Below are 13463 nucleotides of genomic sequence, written 5' to 3'. Positions count from 1 at the left end.
ATATATATATATAATTAACACAGTGACATACAACAATACTAACAGAAGGGCGGACTGCACACATAAACACTTTTGCAATTCACGACCAATGTGCCATAATAATATATCCCTATCGACAGTTGACCTTTTATCATCATCGCTATCACTACTGATAATTAACTTAACTTTCTACCACGTATACAGAGTGTTCAGTAAGTCAGATCTTTGTTGGATTATATTATCTCTAGGTGTCCAGCAGGTTGTATTATCTATTTAATATTTCGATCACTTAATAAATATTTATTTATATCGTTGTTAACCTAAAGTGTTATATATATATTGTAGTGCGACCCTTGGTAGTATCTCTAAGGGAATATAAATTAAAAAGGAAACCTCAGTACCTAAGGTAGATATAGCCTAGCCAGCTATACCCCGTTGGTCCCTTAAAATACTGTTGACGGGCATTTAGGTTAAACTCCTAAATAGCGACGTAACAATTGGTGGAGGCGCCGAACTCTCTGTTTATTTTAAACTTTTAGTGAGGGATCCCCCCTAAGTGNGCTCAACCCCTAAATACCGACGTAACAATTGGTGGAGGCGCCGAACTCTCTGTTTATTTTAAACTTTTAGTGAGGGATCCCCCCTAAGTGTACTACAATTTTTATATACCGCTTTTCACGGTTAATTTATAAATTAAATATTTTTTATTTATTATTGGCTCACTTTATTATAATAGTAACAATTGTATGGTTAGGTATAACTATAATTTAAGTCTTTGAGTTACATAATCTTTTATATACATTTATATTCCTCTCTATAATTATTATTTAAAACGCACATTCAATAATCAAACTTGTAAAATTAGCGATAGAGTTTGGAATTTAATAGCTAATAGATAAGTACAATGGGAATAATAATAGGAATAATAGCAGGAATTTCAACAATAATAATAGGAATCTTAATAATAACAGTAGAAATTTCGATAGTAATTATAATAATTTTGGTAACAGCAATGGCAATAATTTTAACAATATCACTAGATATAATAATAAATATCAAAATTACAATAATTCAAATCGAAATACAGACGGTCATTTTTACAATTCTAATAATAATAATATTAATAATGGTAACTACAAAAACAATCGCAATTTTAATAATAATAATTCTTATAATAATAACAGATTTTCTAATAATACAGGTCAAAATTATAACAACAATAATGGTGGGCAAAATCAGGGCCCAGGAGGTCCGTCTACTAATAAGTGGGCCCCTAATCAGCGGCGCCCGCAGTAAACTCAAAAAAACGAATAAGTCAAAATTCGATGGTTGGGCGAATTTTGACACTCCTTCGCGACCTAGCCAAAAAGTTCAATCACTAGCCCCCATTACGAAAGCAGCATTAGCGCAAAATAGTTTAAATATCACAGGTGTCACTAATTGTTCTAACATTTTTTCAAATTGCGCATCGATCCCTCAAATTATAATAATTGGGAAATTAAATTGTATTGAGTCAAAGTTTTTTATTGATACGGGGGCATCAAATAGCATAATAAGTAGCGCTACACTTCCTATGAATCATGATATTATTCCAGCCCAGAACACGACCCTTACTACAGCAAATGAGTCCCCTTTAGATTTATTAGGTACAACTTTAATTGAGTTAAATTTCTGTGAGCACAGTTTTATTATTGAATGCGCGGTTGTTAAAAACTTAAATGGGTATTATCTTTTAATTAATAGTTTTCTACACAAATATAAGGCTAATATTGATATGTACGATTGGAAAATTATTTTATTTGACGGACCTGACAGAGTGACCGTACTCTTCGAAAAATTCAATTCTAGCAATGTCGCAAATCGTATTATTTCACACGAAGATTCAACCAATGTTTTTATTGAGACCACAGCGGCGCGTATGCAGGTTTCGAAAAATATCCCACGAGACGACTTTTGCGGCGTAAATACATTAGTAGAGGTGTTGAAAAATAAAAATATTAATGTCAATTTTCATGATATTCAAATATTACTAGGCGTAGATTCTGCAAGTCAGCCTGTCTGGCTTGAGGCAGAAGATCTAGCAGCCGTCGCATCATATTACAATAAAAATTTAATTGTACTTTCCCAAGATAACAATCGTTCGGACGTAAATGTCATCGCATTCACAGAATTCGATCGAGATAACGTGTTTGTTTTATTTTCCCACTGTCATTGGTATCCATTAGAATACGTAAAAAATTCTAGTGTTAATTTTAATATTAAAACAATTGTGCATATTAATGACAATATTTCAGTTGCCGACAGTCGTAAAATTCTGAACTACAGACAAAAAAATTATGATTTTACCGAACACTTCAAACAAAACGATGCGTCAACACGTACACTTTGAAAATATAAGACAAAAGACCCGCACGCTGTGGGTTTACCCTGTCTAATGTAGGCGGGAGGTGTAAACGGCTGATAGGATATGATGAACGGCATAGGGCCCCCTTCCCATAAAAGGTTAAGAATATAATAGAGGGAGCTCTCTTATGACAGTAGATATTACATGTAATCTACATGTGGGGTACATAAGAAGGATGGGTATGAAAAAATTAATCATTTTTAGAAATTACTTATTAATTACAATTTAATAAGTAATTATAAGTTAATATATTTAAGTGGTAAAAGAATGGGTTAGTCTACGGGGATATGTGATCTGTGATTTGCTGTCCCCCCTATGAAAATATGTGATTTTTCCGCATAAATCAGCGTGAAATCGTTGATAAAGTCACAGTGTCATCAAGAACCATCAGCTCTAAGAAGAAGACTCTACTCTGTGAACAATATGGCTGCGGAACCTGTAAGAAAACAACGCTANGTAGATGACGACGGTGCGCGAGTGCGGATCAGTTTGTTGACGATGTTATTTTGACAATGGGAAGAAGACTACGGTATAGCGGCGGGACGACGTCGGCCGTGCGGCACTTGCTGGACTTTGCACCGCGGCGTAAAACGACGCGGGGCTGTGTCAATTACAATAAAAATTTGTTATATATATATATATATAATTGATGATAAGCGCGCGTCTACGGGTTGGAAAATATTGTTCTCTACGAGTGGTGAGCGGGGTGGGGCGAATGCGTTATAACAGTATAGTCTCAAGGTCATACATGACGGGATACGCGACATAATAACACGTGCCGCGTGAAGTTACAAACTTACAAACGACAAACAAACAACAAACATACACGTGAAACTAATATAAGCGTGTTAATNGCGTTAAAAATTAAATTGTACTTTCCCAAGATAACAATCGTTCGGACGTAAATGTTATCGCATTTACAGAATTCGATCGAGATAACGTGTTTATTTTATTTTCCCACTGCCATTGGTCTCCATTAGAATACGTAAAAAATTCTAGAGTTAATTTTAATATTAAAACAATTGTGCATATTAATGACAATATTTCAGTTCCCGACAGGTGTAAAATTCTGAACTCCAGACAAAAAATTATGATATTACCGAACACTTCAAACAAAACGATGCGTCAATACGTACACTTTGAATCTCAGGTTAACGAAACATGTTTCGCGGAAAAAGAAACAACATCTTCTCTAGCAGACTTTTCACAAAAGGTCGAATTCGACATTAACCTGTCTTTACCACACGATAAAAAACAAAAACTTGAAACGTTGCTGAATAATTATAATGAAATTTTTTCAAAGACTAAATTCGACTTGGGCGAGGTAAAATTACCTGATATTGAATTAAAATTAAATCGCGATCAAATAATAAATTTACCAAATTTCAAGTTAAGCGTTAAAGAACGGGCCGAGGTAGAAAAACAAACAAACAAATTATTAAAAGCCGGCATAGCGACGTAACAAGCCGATCTGACTCCTTCATGAATCACATGACTTGGTTATCTGAGCCGATGAACATTCTCCATTCCATAGAATCCTCTGCACGAGACCGCAGTACTTTAAAACTGTAGAATAGTGTCTACATTCTTCACAGCAACAATGTGGGTTTTATTTGAGAGCACAATTATGAACAAAGCACCCACACTGTATGAGCTTACATATTAATTATCTAAGGTGTGTAGTAGTACGTGCAGTACGTTATAACAATGCATGAGCTTGCAGGTTAGAGAGAACACTCGCACATATTTGAAAAACACAGAAACGTTAAAACTGTACTGACAACAGCAACAGCAACTGATAACAACGGTACAAGTGGATATTGCACCAAATCCAGTATTACCAACTAGAAGTGAACATGTATTAGATTGATAATTCTTTTATCGGGCTCAAACAATAATAATAATAATAATGAAAAAATATATATAATTAAAATAAAACCTGTAAATTTTATTAGTACCGACTTCTGCCCAAATATCGTCCCTCTCTCCTTAAATGAGTTTTAATTACCTGAAGGAGACACAGGCAATCGTGTACCTTAGTTACAGGGGATAGATTATTAAAAAAAATTAGACTATTGTTTTATGTCAACGACAAAGTAAAGTTATATTTTAGATGTTCAATAAATATAAGTTATATGTAATGTATAATACGTCTGACCTGAATCCTAGTACAGTTGGTTAGTAGGTATATCCACTGAGACGGAGTAGGTTGGCAATGATGACAATTGGCGATAGACGGGTCGTTGAATAAAACAAATTAAGTTATAAATAAGACGAAAGTAATAGTATTGAAAACTATGTCTATAAAGGCCACTCAAACACAATTTCCCTTTGTTAGTTAGACGTCAGAGTAGCTACGGGCTACAGAAGAGTAGAATTGTCACATTAGTATCTCCCTCTATGCTAATTAATATGTATTACGAATTAAATAAATAGAAATAAAACGTGTGTAATATAAGTGGTAAGAACATAGTAATAAATATTCTTACACGGGGAACGAGAGAAATTTTTAATTAAGTAAATGGAAATAAACTATATTACTATTAACTAATTAGTATAATTTTATTTTTCTCTGTGCATCTTGAAACGCATACATGAAAATTAATTGTAAAAACGCCGTAATTATGATGATATTTTGTTGAATAGTTGTAATCTGTTCGTTATAGTTTGAATAATACAATTATCTCATTTTATGGATAAACATTTTTTATAGTTCTTCTTAAATTGATAACTTGTGTGTATATAAACAAACTACTGGTTGGCACAAACTTGTAATATTCTAATGAAAAATTAGAAGTTTGCATTATATACGTGGCTATATATGGATTAAGCCTAAATGCTCGCCAATAATAGGATAAGAAACTGACGAGGGATAAATAAGAAAATATTTCTAGCAGAATTTCTTGTACGAGAACAGTAGTTAATAAACTTATGATTTAAAAAAAATTGATTTAAGTATAAATGTATTAATTAACATTTAAAAAAATATGATATATTATTTTGATTAATTGAAATTAATTGATAATAATTTATAAATCAACTAGCAACTATTAACATTGTTTAATTTTTTATTTAAATACAAGATACAAAATTATTTTTATTCGTCATAGCTAGGACTCTAATTTATTTTTGGGAGAATTAAGTGAAAATATAAAATTAAAAGGTACTGCCTTTTCTTTATATAATAAATGTGATATTATGTTAATCTTGTGTTATAGCCGTATGCATAGCATAGTAAGGGGATCTAAGCGGCTATCTAGAGTAGTAGATATTTAAAAAATTCTATAATAAATAAAAATATATTATTGTGCAATTTTCTATTAAAAATATAAATTTTTTAAATTGTGTTTTAATATTTTATGCACTGGGAATTTTGATAATTCAAATGTATATGGGACAAAATTAGTGCTAAATTACTAAAAATTAAATGAATAGTTAATACAACATTTTATTCTCTTGAAATATTTCAATTAAATTATTTATATTAACAGTATAAATAAGGGGAAAAAATAAGATCAAATATGATAAATGTATAAAATGTATAAATACATATAACAACAATGAAATATAAATAATTTTATTTTTTATATGATATACAGAGTGGCCCACCACTCACTGACAACTTAAATAACTTTTGATCCAGTTAATATTTTTAGCTGATTTTTTTTTTAAATATTAGTTAGACGTTAGGTCTATAGCTATATCTCAATAATTAATTTTTTTACATTTTATTAAAAATATTAATTATTTTAAAATTTTAAATAAAAAGTAAAAAAAAAATCTAAGATAGCTATTTTGTAGATTAGAATTTAAGAAAAATTTTAGTAAAAAAATATCTTATTAATATTCAGTAGTAAATATTCTGTAGCGTTTTGAAGTTTGTGAAATTTTGAATTTTCATGTACTATTTTACGGTTATAAACATTGAAATACGTATTGAGAAAAGGACAGAAGAAAACGCTATCTTTACAATATACTTTTGAATGAGAGTGATAAGTAATAATTGCCTTATCTAATTTCTTATCATGGTATTTATGCCAAGTTTGTAATGTATACACACTATTATCATCATATGTATACACAGTAATCATGAAAAGATTGACGTCCGTCGGATTTCCCGTCCGCTCGACGTCGACTCCAACAAAACAACTAGATTGCTCTCGATAAAACCACAAAAAAATTAATGTACTACTGTAGTAACCAAAAAGATGAACTGGTGTGTAGGTAGTCTTGTAATAAACAAAAAGAAGTAAAAAGGTATAGTGTGTTGTGACAAAGGAATGTTGTTAAGTGTGTTTGGGGTTCGGAGTGTGAAAGGGAAGAAATATAAAGAAATGTAACACAGGTGGCCAATAAGGAAGTAATAATCGTAGCGGGCGTAGTGTAAAAAGGATGGGCACCAATGGAAAGTAAAAGTGGCTATAGATACCCGGCAGTGACTACAATAAGTAGGGGTGTAAAGTATGAGCTGGATACCCTCCTAACCCACATGTTGTGGGTTTACCCTGTCCTAGGTGGACGGGCGGTGTAAACGGACGGGGAGGATTCTATTTCTGCATCTCTACGGCTCTCTGGAATACTCAACCAAGATACAAAAAGTGAATGTGCGTGAGTATATGTTTCATTCTTAGTTACAATTCTATATGAAATCTGCATCATTTTTACCCCCTTTCGTAGTTACTGCAAATACTATACATCTTATTTTCGGGCGAATACTTTTGGTGATATAAATATTCTAACACATATAAAATATTGGTGTTTATTTGTTTCTTTTTATTTACATTTATATTTATATATATATAAGCATATTCTAAGGTACTTAATTTGATTGAATTGTATCTATTACTTATTGAAGGGCCACAACCTGGCTGGACAGGGTAATAGTACAATAATATCATAATTAGAATTTTAGTTAATCTTAAGATTTTTTTTAAAGTGTCTCTCCACTAATCGACTAGCTAGTCTGATCTCAGCCACAGTGCGGGCAATCGGAGTGTAGGACACTAGTATAATCTATTGTGCAAAGAACCGAAATTGAGCTCGCATCTACCCTAGATCACTCTTTGGACGACTGAAAAGACGTAGGCCACTTGGAAGTAGTTTGTTGCATAGGACAGTTATGTTGTTTAGAAGTTATTTATTTGCTTTATAAATTATTAAATAATAAATATATTAAGGTAAAACACCATATACAAGGTTAAGGACTATACTACATAAATATACAAAAGGTTTTTACAAAAGACAGAGTTATAATAAACTTAGACTTCACCTTGGGTAGATTTAATATAGAATTGTACTAGAAAAGTAGTTACACGCGAGTTAATAATAATATAAACCGTATAAATATAATTGCGTACATTAATGCGTAAACGTATACATCGATAATTGTTACATCAACAACATCATTCATCTCAAGAGAATATCAGGATAGTCAGAGGTAAGTGAAACATTTGTTTACATAATAAGTCTATAATAGATCCTTTACTGAAGAAATTTTTAGTAATAAACAATTAGAACAGGAAAGGTCATTGAGAATAAACTAAAATATTTTTATAAAAAACACGATACTTGTGACTCGCCGGAAATTAGTGTACGCGTTTCTGTGCAGGAGCTAGGTAGTGACCCTTCTTTGTAATTCCATCTTATTCATACATAAGACGTCTTTACGCAAGCATACATACCCCGAGATCCCTTTCTATTTCATTTTATTGTAGTAGGGGTGTAAAGTATGAGCTGGATACCCTCCTAACCCACATGTTGTGGGTTTACCCTGTCTTAGGTTGACGGGCGGTGTAAACGGCCGGGGGGATATGGTGAAAGGTCGATGTTTCTCGTTCCTAGATAGCATTTCGTTATACCATGGTACATGTTACCTTGGTATATGCATAGTATACCGAGATAGATGGAACATCATATAGTATATCTTGATATATTACAGAAAATTAGAGGTATTTTAAAAATTACATAATTTTTGTATTAAAAATACAAAAACGTTGTATTAAGACTAACGTTTGTATTAAAACAGGTGATGATGAAACTCATCATAAGGTGATCATTATTATGATATTAAAGTAAATAAATAAATATGTATAATATTATACTATTTCATAAGAATTGAGTTATTTTTTAATTATAGAGAAAATATTTAAAAATCGATAGTTAAATTAATTATTATGATATTAGGTTACATTATTGCTTTTGTTAATAGATATTTTTTTTTTTTGTTAATGTGTAAACGTTATTGGATAAAACATATGTATACATATTGAGTATACACATACTCTATTACATATATTTGTATAAAAATATTTAGAAATCGTGACTTTAAATTTAATTATTATGATATTAAAGTGAAATCACTTAAGAACGAAAAGGCTAGTTTACAGAAATATGTGATCTGTAATTTGCCGACCCTCGATGAAAATATGTGATTTTTCCGCATAAATGAGTATTTTCACATAAAAGACTGATTATTACTTGAATAAAATTAATAGTGTTGTATCACTTTTTAAAAATTTGTAACGTTTTAAAAAATGTTTTCTTGTGACAAGTGTGAAAAAGTGTACGTTGTCAAAAAACTGTTTTTAACTGTTGCATACGAAAATACATGACGGTATACGATTTAAGTGTTATTTATGCTCATTCACTTTTTGTATCTTGGTTGAGTATTCCAGAGAGCCGTAGAGATGCAGAAATAGAATGGCAAAGGCGTCCCAGTGTCCGCTAGAGGGATGTTCAGAAATCGTACATAACCACCGCAAGAGAACCACACTAATGGAAGCAAAGCCGCGAATTTGGGAGAAAATGGCCTTTTTATAGCACGCAAAACTGGTTTAGCGATCTCTGGTGAGATTCTTGAAATATTTTTTGCTGTATTTGATTGGTTAATGTGATAGAATCTTTAATGTGGGCGTTTTATGGAATGCGTAAGAGGGAGGTTAAATTTTGTGTAAGGGTATTATTTTATTACTCATCTTATCAACGGGGGAACACTGATTTGGTGATATATTTTATTAAATCTAAGTATTAATTATTACATGTATTAAAATATGATACTACATTACAGTAACGTCAGTAAAAGTAGTGTACTACTTCCAACCTTTGAAAAAAACTACAGTTTGTAGTTTGTGTTAAGTCTGAACAAAAATGCTAATATTCAGTTAGCCTTGTATAGCGAGTTACTTCTTAAAAAACTTTATAATTATTTTTTAATGAACAATTATATTATATTATGTAGCTTCTTAATATTTAGACTGTACAGCTTTAAAATTTGTTATATAAAAGTTCGATTTATTACATCCATTGCTTGTTTTATAGTTAAATTTGTACGTAATTAATAAAAATAACAAAAATATATTTTTTTTTTATGCCTTTATATAAATCTACATTATATTTTAAGTTATTCTTAATCAATTTATACTTTCATTATAAATGGATAACTGCACTGTTTATTACCAAAACCTATTTAATATTCTATTAAAAATTTTTCAAAATGAAATTTGTAATTTATTTTGGTGTGTTATTATGTGTTAAATCTTCTTTTTCGATAAGTTCGGTAATTAAAATAAAAATTCATTATTTATAATTAAATTCTTATACTTTAATTAAAAAATTATCTGTTTACTAGACCACTCGCTGTAATGAACTTATTGATGAAATTTTACGTAACTAAAATATACCAATTATACCTAAAAGGATAACAAAAGAACAAAGAGTTAAAAATGAACAATCATATTACATCCTGTAGCTTCTTAATATTTAAATGTATAGCTTTAAAATTTGTTATTTACAAGTTTGATTTATTACATCGATTGCATGTTTTACACTTAAATTTGTACGTAACTAATAAAAATAACAAAAATATATTTTTATTTATAAACATTTGTGTAAATCCACATAATAATTTAAGTTTTTCTTAATCAATTTATACTTTCATTATAAAAAGTTAACAGTTCTGTTTTATTACCAAATCTATTTAATATTCTATTAAAATTTTTGCAAAATGAACTGTGTAATTTATTTTGGTTTTTTATTATGTGTTAAATTTTCTTTTGTTATAAGTTCGGTAATTAAAATAAAAATTCATTATTTATAATTAAATTCTTATACTTTAACTAAAAAATTATTTGTTTACTAGACCACTCGCTGTAATGAACTTATTGATAAAATTCTAAGAAATCCACATAGTCCAATTCAACCTAAAAGGCTAACACAAGAAGAAAGACTTGTAAAAGTAACGTTTGAACATAATATGTTATTATATTATAAAAAAAATTGCTCACTTTTGGCTACTATTATTTAAAATTAAAAATATTGAAAAAGACACAAAAATTACTAAAAAATTTCGGATACATATTTCGGTAACCATTAGCTAGTTGCCCTCCTTTCTTTATTCAATTTTTATAATCGGGATAATTTTGATATTACGTTTTCGTCATATCAATTAAATTTATAGCACCTATAACGCCCAGGTCTTTATCAAAATCTAATTTATTCATTAGAATATTAAATTATCTGTAAACCTACTGTTTAAGCAGCCATTTTGTGTTGTCAGCTGTGGTTAGAATGGTTTGGAAGGAGTATGATTTTCAGATAAATTTCAAAATTTATTTCCCTCTACTTGTCTAATAAATAAATAAATAAAAAACAATTTACCCTCTACTTCCTATTCGAACATGAATTTAATTAAAATATTGTATGAAGACCTCCATATTATAATCTTTGTAAATTTTTTTAATATTAACTTAGTATTTCTGTTTCTTTATCGGGAAAAACAACGTTTGTATAAGACTCAACTAAATTTTCATCTCATTTTTTAAAAAAAAAATTACTTATAAAAATTATTTATTTTGTTCTTATATTTGTATTCTGAAAGTAAATTTTGACATTTTTTTTAACTTTCCTTTTTATGTTTCGAATTTGTGTTCAATCACATGGTACATTTTCTACTCGAAAATTTCTCACTGTGATTGACTCGGAAAATTTTTAATAATTTTTTTTATTTCAAATAACGTTTTAACTCTTACGGATATACTTAATTTATTGACTGTTTGTATTTAAAGTTGATAAACACATAAAATATTATTACGACTTGTATGGAAACATAATTAATTATAAATATTATATGTTATCAGGCTAATGAAATAGCGTTAATGTTTGGAAATCAGAGTGTCGAACCAATCGATGAATATGTGGTAATTTATTTTTATCAAAAAATTTTTGTTCGAGTAGATATTACATAATTAAATAAAACTATACAGAGTGATATTCTGTAAAAAAAAAAACAGTACTAATAATTATTATTTTTAAATTACATCATATGAAATGTACAAATGTATATTTCATAAGATTTAATTTAGGGCTATGAATAAATTTATAACTCTCATTTTGTATCTCAGCTCTCTTGACTAACTTTTTTTAACGATACATCAAATTATCACAATTATCAAATACAATATATTAATCTCAAAATTAAAAAAAAATTCTCTTTATCAAAAAAAAAAGTTGCTTAACCAGCTTTCTNTCTCAAAATTAAAAAAAAATTCTCTTTATCAAAAAAAAAAGTTGCTTAACCAGCTTTCTAAATACAAAAAAATTTAAAGTATTTATTGATGAATTAGGTTTGATATAATAATAGGTGTTCACTACAAAATTAAATATTTTAATAATTTTATATTTTATATTAATTATTTTAAAAAACTAAATAATTGTTCTATGTAATTTATTTATTTTTTTACTTTATTTGTGTGTGTTACTATGAATCTTTATATTCCAAAATTTATTTGTTACATGTTTCTATATCTTCTTTTCCTCATTAATTATATCCTTTTTATAAGGATATAATTAACTAGAAGTTTATGTTTAATTAATAATTTAATTATTAGAAAGTTGAGGTACCTGAAGAATTAGAAAAAATATTAAAAAAATTACCCGAAAATTATTTTTCAAATTAAGTTAGAATTGGAGAATTCATAAAAAAATTGTTGGAAACTGATGACAATAACGTACCAAAAATTATTGACCAATTGACATATTTCGATAGTAAGGAAGTTTACTTAAATATTTGTATTAAGTTCTACGACATACGTGTATTCCCGCCTTTTATGTTAGCTTCAATGCCAAGGTTAGAACGTATTAATTTTATTATCATTATTCTTTTTTTTGTTATGGAATAAAAATGTTTTTATAAGACTAATATGCTATAATAATGTTAAAAAAGAGTAATGTAACATTATTATTAAGGAAATTCTATCAGGGACTTAAAATTGTTCAATCATTTATTTATTTTACTTAAAACTTATAAAATAACATTTTATAATTTGCAAGTTTATTTTACATAATAATGTAATAGCAAAATAAACTCCAAGTGTTGTACATACAGTTGTATAATATTGTTTACTTATCTCATTTTACTCTATTTGATCATTTGTTAAACCACATTAGAAATTCATTTTCGTCATCTTGATACATAATATCATTATTAATGACAATATACGGTCACAACTAGTTTAAAACTATTATTTTCTCTCTCTTCTACTTATTCTTCCTCGCCTTAATCTGAACTACTCGGGGTCGGCAACTTTTATCCTAAACTTCCATTTGACATCATCTCCCACATCATCTACATTCACATAAGCTGTCCTTAAATCGCATTCAATAGCATCCCTCCATCTATATTTTGGTCTTTCTATACCTCTTCTTCCTTCAACATTCATTTCTATAATTGTTCTTACAGCTTCCAATTCTTCTTTCCTCATAACATGATCAAACCATCTAAGTCTATTTTTTCTCAACTTATCCACGATTGACGTTACACCTATACTCCCTCTTATACAGGGTGATTTTTTTATCATAACCCACTCAATTACTTACAGAATAATAATAATTAAAAAATTTTTTTTTATTCTTATCTTTAGTTACACATTATTCTTGAATTATTAACTATGTAATACTTTTTAAGTTCATCCCTTATGCCTGGTAAGGGTGTCAACTTTGTTTTTTTAAATGGTAACACATATTTTTAATTTAATAAAATGTTTGAGTTTTTAATTCAATAATAAATGGCATTTGAATTTTTAAT

This window comes from Daktulosphaira vitifoliae, unplaced genomic scaffold (assembly GCF_025091365.1).
Source record: "Daktulosphaira vitifoliae isolate Bord-2020 unplaced genomic scaffold, ASM2509136v1 Scaffold_5, whole genome shotgun sequence".
NCBI lineage: Eukaryota > Metazoa > Arthropoda > Insecta > Hemiptera > Phylloxeridae > Daktulosphaira > Daktulosphaira vitifoliae.
The sequence above is the reverse complement of the archived record's forward strand: the minus strand, read 5'-3'. Positions refer to the sequence as shown.